This window comes from Onychostoma macrolepis, chromosome 23, assembly GCF_012432095.1.
Source record: "Onychostoma macrolepis isolate SWU-2019 chromosome 23, ASM1243209v1, whole genome shotgun sequence".
NCBI lineage: Eukaryota > Metazoa > Chordata > Actinopteri > Cypriniformes > Cyprinidae > Onychostoma > Onychostoma macrolepis.
In genome coordinates this window covers 23,907,683-23,913,943 of record NC_081177.1, presented here as the reverse complement: position 1 = coordinate 23,913,943, position 6,261 = coordinate 23,907,683, and positions in this window count along the sequence as shown.

Here is a 6,261-nt window from a genome sequence, read left to right as displayed (position 1 = left end):
AAGAATGCTGTTTTTAGACCTAAGATTGTACCTACTGTTTTCTACAAAAGAGAAAACTGATAAATAAGAGGGCAATAATCCTATCACTGCCTTATAAATAAAGATAAGCCAGTGATGCTGTCTACGAATTGAGAGTGGAGGCCAACCTGATAAACTATATAAACTACAGTGATGTGTAGAATACTCAGCCTTAATGACAAAGCGTAGGGCAGAATGGTAAACCGAATCCAGTGAGCGTAATACAGACTTTGCTGCATGCATATAAAGAATATCTCCATAGTCTACAACAGACAAAAAAGTAGCAGCAACAAGTTCCTTTCTTACTTTTAAATTAAAACAAGCCTTATTTCTGTAATAAAAACTTAATTTAACTCTCATCTTTTTTACCAAGTTATCTACATGGGGTTTAAATGAGAGCTTTTCATCTAATAAAAAACCCAAGTAATTATAACATGACACTCTTTCAATTTCCTGGTCATATAGAGTAACAATTTGAGGCAAATCCTGTACCTTACTAGAGTGAGTAAATAACATAAATTTAGTCTTTTTAGAATTTAGTACCAATTTTAATTTAAATAGATTTTTTTGTAGAATTATGAAAGCATCCTGCAATTTCTTTAATGCCTCATATGGAGATCTAGCAGTACTGTATATGATAGTATCATCCGCATAGAGATGTACAGCTGCATCTATATTTATACAAATATCATTTATGTAGATCGTAAACAACAAAGGCCCTAATATGGAACCTTGAGGGACTCCAGCTATTAATTCTGCCTCCCCTGACATAATGCCTTCACAAGTGACACACTGATATCTACTAGACAGATAATTCTTAAACCATTCAATAGCATTAACATACAAACCCAATTTTAGACAGACATTTTAACAAAATGGTGTGATCAACCGTATCAAAGGCTTTCGAAAGATCAACAAATAATGCTGCACAAGATTCTTTACAGTCAATAGCACTAACAATATCATCAACTACCTTAGTGGCTGCTGTGATGGTGCTATGCCCTTTCCTAAAACCTGATTGAAAAGGAATAAGTATATTATTTACTGTTAAGAAATCCTTTAACTGATCACTAACCAAAGACTCAAAAATTTTAGCTAATACTGAGAGTTTTGAGATAGGACGATAATTGTCCATAATAGTTGGGTCCCCATTTTTAAAAAGTGGTGTTACATACGCTGTCTTCCAAGATCGGGGTATAATATTTTGTTACAAAGATAAATTAAAAATATAAGTTATTGGTTCAACAATAATGTTAGCCACAATTTTCAAAAGGAAAGGGTCAAGCCCATCAGGCCCAGCTGACTTTTTACAATTTATATTTCGCAGTGCGAATAAGACCTTCTCCCTTGAGATTGGCTCAAAAGTAAAAAGGTTCGAACCCCAAGCATTGGGGAGAAATAACCCTGGAGATGAAAGATGTTCTAGCGCAGACTTAAAAAGGAGTCCAGCAGAGGCAAAATGATTATTAAAAAATTCAACTAGATCTTTTTTATCAGTAATTTGCACATTATTAACATTTAAAAGTTTAGGAAAAGCTGAGAATGAAGAATTTTGTACTGTTTTCATTGAATTAATAATTCTCCAAAATTTAGCTGGGTTTTTTTAATTTCTCGTTGTCTCATCAAGGTAGAACTGTGACTTAGCTTTACGTATTTGTGTGGTACATTTATTTCTTAAATATCTCAATTTGACCCAATAATTTTCTTGCCCAGATTTCCTTGCCCTCGCCCAGGCCAAATCCCGTTTATGCAAGAGAGTGGATAATGCATCAGAAAACCAGAGATTATTCCTCCCCTTTACTTTGAACTTTCTCAGGGGTGCATGTTTATTTAAAATACCCATGAATGAATCCTTAAAATATGACCACGCCAATTCAACATCAGGAATTAAACAAACCTTTTTCCAATCAAAATGAAAAATATCATGGATAAAAGCTTGCTGATCAAATGATTTGAAATACCTTTTCTCCACAATTCGTGGCACTGTCTTTTTAAGTTTGCAATTTCTAATCATACCAATAACACAATGGTCACTTATATCATTTGAACATTTTGACATTAGTGCAAGACAGTATTTACTATGGAGCCGTTGGCTTCGCACTTATAGGTTTATTCATTTTTATTTTGTTTTGCAGGTAAATAAATGAGTCTGTACGGTGCTTCAGGTGTTTGACAGTCCTGTGGATCATAGTCTCATGAAGGTAGCAATGACTCTTGTTCAGCGCCAGGGGGCGGTGTTTACTCAGTTTTTTTCTATTCAGAAAACATTTACAACACCTTCCATCCTTCTAAGGTTGTGAGGTTTAAGCAAATACCAATGACAGTTCTCAGGATATCATAGTCATATTTTTGATTATAAAACTTCCGCGTTCAGCTAAAAGGTGGATTGCAAAACTTTTTTCAAAAATTTTGAAAATTACTAATTACATAATTTTTTTCATGAATGCTTTATACTCTTTCCTTTTTTATTATTGATGCATTTTGATTAATTTTTGGACGCTGAGGTTTCGTGTCCTCCAGATGACATTATCTGTCTGGCCTGGTCGACTGCAGTGCCTGGGAGCTTCCTCATTGTGGTCCTGAGCCAATGATCTGATGAATAAAGAAACTGACACTTTGCAGAAACAAGCTACAAAATCAAGCCTGCAACACTTAAAGGAAGTCTTCAAAAAACTTTTTTTTTTTCTTTTTTTTTTTCAGCAAAAGATCAGGTGCCTAACCTTCAGAAAACCATGATTGTCCACCGAAACAATTCAAGCTATTATATAAACTACTCTGATTTAAGTGGTTTTGTTATTTCCTTGCACTAACATGAGAGTCCATAATAACTCTTCCTCCAGTGGAAAATCACGTCGTCCTTCTCGCATCAAAATACACTGACATATTTGTAATCGGTACTTGTGCATATTTCTCTCCTGATTCAGACGAGATGACTTTTTCGCTGGAGGAAGTGTTATTATGAATTATGGATTCGTGTTTTAGCTAAAAGCAACATTTTGCAGGTAAAAATGTCTTGATGGATTTTTTTTCACACAGCTTTTCACTTCACAAGATGTTAATTGCTGGACTTGAGTGGTATGGAATGTGGATTATTGTGATGTTTTTATCAGCTGTTTGGACTCTCATTCTGACGGCACCCATTCACTGCAGAGGATCCGTTGGTGAGCAAGTGATATAATGCTACATTTCTCCAAATCTGATGAAGAAACAAACTCATCTCTTGGATGGCCTGAAGGTGAGTAAATTTTCAGCAAATTTTCATTTTCAAAAAGTGGGTGACAAAGTTGCAAATTTGACCTAAATGAAGCTGATTAATGTATATTTTCTACAAAAAAAAGATCAATTCAGCTAAAAAAAACTAATTTTGATAACATGGTGGAATGACTGAGATTGGTTGAAGCAAAATCTCCTGTGATAAAAAAAAATTAATAAAAAAAAAGCCAAGGTGTTGGACCTAAACAGTACAGGTTTCACAGGTAATGAATGATATCTATCTAAAATCTTCTAATAAGTATTATGTAAATCTAATTACAAATTCTAATCTACGTGCCAGAGGACTAGTAACAATTCAGCCAGGCCTCACATGATTATTGTCCAGTACTAAACAAGTCAACAATACTCTACAACCAGTGGAAAAATAAAATAAGAAGATCTTTTGAGATGGGGGTTAAAGTCATTGGATAGAGACATTTGTCTGCAGACAAAGGGTCTTTCAGTCCCTTTCAGGATTGGGAGGTGTGAACAACTGCAGGTCGCAGTCTTTGAGGCTGGAGAGGGTGTGAGGTCTCCATCAGTGCTCAACACCAAGGCCTTAATACTTGGCAAAGATGTGCTAATAAAGTTACTTCTACGTCTCGCTCTTCTAAGTTATTCTCAACAAATTTGCCAGCAGTCTTACTGTGTACTGGACGTATAACCTCTCAAGATGTTTCACTTGTTGTGCTGTCCCTCTTCAAGAGCACTGAGGTCAAACTTGACTGCAGGACACAATTGCTGAAGCAGAAGCGAGGAGCTGAATGCAGCACAATGCTGTGGAGCCTGTCTGCGCCTCGCTCTGACTTGCACCATTGTTGCTGTGGCGTATTAGACTGATAGATGTGTTGGACACTGCCATTTGCCATTGTGGGTCTAGTTTATTCAGATGTATAGAGGGGAAGAGATGTAAACACACAGCAAAAGCTATGTTAAAGAGATAGTTCACCCCAAAATGAAAATTCTGTCATCAGTTTACTCACAGTCTCTCCAAACCTGTAGATTTTTTCTTTTTCTTTTTTTTCTTTCAAAATGGGGTCCAAAAGAACATTTAAAAAAAAAAAAAAACATACAGGTTTGGAACGACATGGAGGTGAATAAATTATGACAGAAGTTTTAGTTTTGATTGAACAATCACTTTAAGATTTAAAAGTAAAAATTTGTTTATTAAATCAGTGAAATTCAGCTGGTTTTAATCCAGATGTTACATTTTAAATGAATTTGTGAATCAAAACCAACATTATTTTGCAGTGATGTTGTTGTTAAATGTCATAATTCCAATAATTGAATGTACTTCATAGTTATCATTTTTTTTATAACCAATGAATGTAACATGACTTTTCTAGTTTGTGATTACATTTTTTACTTACAAATAGCAATTTTTAATTATTTTTTATACTTACAAATAGCAATTTCCAGTAAAATAAAATAAAATAAATAAATACGTTTATACATGTTTAATATTTAATTTAATTTATACATGTAAACAAGAAATTAAACAAATTAATGAAAAGAAGATTAGTTTTCATGACTTTCCAGGTTTATAAAAACATCACTTTCAAAATTCCAATTCTTTACTAAAATTAAAACAATTAAATATGTTTTGTTAAATGAAATCAAGCTGAAATACAATACAAATATAAATATTGGATTAAAAAAGGAACTTACAAAATTAGAAATGTGGCCAACTAACAGAAATAAGATAAATTTAAGCACTTAAGTTATTAAACAAAAACTGAAATAAAAAGAAACATATTAAAAAAAATGAAAATGTCAAAAGCACAAAAATTGCTAAAACTGAAACATGAAATATAATTCAATATATTAATAAGAACAACAATAGTGCATAAATAATACAAAAAATGACAATAAATGTTGTTTTGCCAAAAAGGAACTGCATACATAATCCCAACAAGATTATTTCATTATATGTATTTAGCATTGTTTTTTCCTTCTGTCTGAACAGACATGAAACCATCTCACAACCCACCAGCTGAGAAAACATCTTCCTGATATCACAAGAGTGTTTGCATATAAACAGATGCTGAATGCAACAATGTGACTGGTTAAAACGAACAACTGAAAAATGATGCTTCTGGTCTCTCATTTCTTTCCTTCCCGCAGCTATCTTTAAACTTTTGTTCCTTTTTCTTTGATCGCCCACCCCTTCAGACTTGCAGGCTGCAGGCGTGAGAAACGTTTCCCTCAGCCTTCAGGCCAGAGCTGTGGTTCCTGTGAGCAGCGTGTCAGGGGTGTTAATGTTCCCACATAAGGCTGCACTGTAAATTTAAATGACAGTATGTAAGTGACTGACAGACTGGTGTTGAGTTCTTTGATGCTGATCCCTTGATCAAGCATTTGAAACTGTCACCTAGCAGATGAAGAAAAAATGCATTTGTCCCTGGCACAAAAAGGTCACAAAATCTGGGTCTGTATTTATACATTTATGTACCTTCAACTGTAATAATTGTTTCTTGTTTTCTCTGTGGATGTTGCAGGTTTTCATCTCCTGCTCCTCCTGCGTTAGCTTGCTGCTGGCGGGTCACCTGTGGTCACTGGCGGGTCACTTCCTGCATTCACTTGTGGCTGGAAGGTCACCTGCTGGCACAGACGGATCCCGCGTGACCGCTGGCAAATCACCTCCTGAGCCGCTGCTGCCACCAGCCAGGCCAAGACTGAGTTAAATCTGCTACAGTACTGAGATTAGTGACACACCTATCATAGCCTGATTAACAGGCCAGCCTTTGGCCATTTTCAGATTATCTGCATCAACCGATGACTGTGCCCAAATACCTGATATCCTGGGCAGTAGTTCCCCCTTGTGACAGCTTCAAAACATACACACTCAAAAAAATATTTAAGCCTAAAAATGTTTAAATGCATTTAAATTTTCCATCCATTTGCATTACACAGTTTTAACATGAACTAACTGATGAACTTTATGTGATACATAATATTTCTGTAATATTACTAATAAACAGAATGTGTTTT